This window comes from Cebus imitator, unplaced genomic scaffold, assembly GCF_001604975.1.
Source record: "Cebus imitator isolate Cc_AM_T3 unplaced genomic scaffold, Cebus_imitator-1.0 Scaffold545, whole genome shotgun sequence".
NCBI classification, from domain to species: domain Eukaryota; kingdom Metazoa; phylum Chordata; class Mammalia; order Primates; family Cebidae; genus Cebus; species Cebus imitator.
In genome coordinates this window covers 756,753-757,895 of record NW_016107860.1, presented here as the reverse complement: position 1 = coordinate 757,895, position 1,143 = coordinate 756,753, and positions in this window count along the sequence as shown.

Genomic DNA, 1,143 nt, shown 5'->3' with positions numbered 1-1,143 from the left:
AGAGACGGGGTTTCACCATGTTGACCAGGATGGTCTCGATCTCTTGACCTCGTGATCCACCCGCCTCGGCCTCCCAAAGTGCTGGGATTACAGGCTTGAGCCACCGCGCCCGGCCGTACTTCCCCATTCTTAAGGGCTTTGGTTCAGCCTGAATAAAAAGTTGACAACATTGTGTCTTTTACTCCTAATTTGATTCATTTACATAGCATGTCATATTCTCGCATGTTAAACTGAGAGCCTGTCCCTGTCCCTGCCCCTAATTCATTTCTGGTCATGATCCAGCAGGGATCAAGAGCAGCCTATTAACTTTCACAGTTGTTTTTAACATTTTTAGGGCTTCTGTCTTTGTTCATTAATTCACTTTTGAGGGGAAGTTTTGAGTCCATTCACGTGAGGCATTTTAATTAAGTAGCTCTGATTTAGACATGTGCCTGGTGAACTTATCTATGCTGCTGTGCTCTTGTCATCTTAACTTGTGGCAGGATCATGTTACCTGCTCACAGACAGACCAGGGTTAGTAGGCCATAGCTCCATGGCTTGTCCTGAAGCCACCTGAGACCACCACTTGCACCTACACCTGAAGTCAGGATTAAGCCAGGTGTCCTGGAGAAGTCCGCTTGAATTATTCCTCAGTAGAAAATTATGCCCTGTAGAAGTTGAGTGTCGCTCCTCATAGTAATCCAGACCGTACCCATAGCCACTAGGTGAATACACCATAAGAACACTTACTTTATAAGCTTTTAGATTTCAAACTACACATTTTTACAACTAAAATCATCTCATCAGATTTTTACCTTTACATTATAGCTGGTGGAACTGAATTAATAAATGTAAACTACAGAGATTCAGCCATGATAAAATATTTTCACGACTTCATAGCATAGCTATGTAGATCAAGTAAGTGACCCAGCATAAATCTCACAGTAATACTTTAAGATGTTCTGACTATAGACATTTTTCATAACTGTCTGCCAACTTGCTACCACTGAGTATTCAACCAGAAAAATGAAAAAGAAATGTAGTGGTAATTAAAAATTTCTCAGAGACCGCCGGGCGCGGTGGCTCAAGCCTGTAATCCCAGCACTTTGGGAGGCCGAGGCGGGTGGATCACGAGGTCAAGAGATCGAGACCATCCTGGTCAAC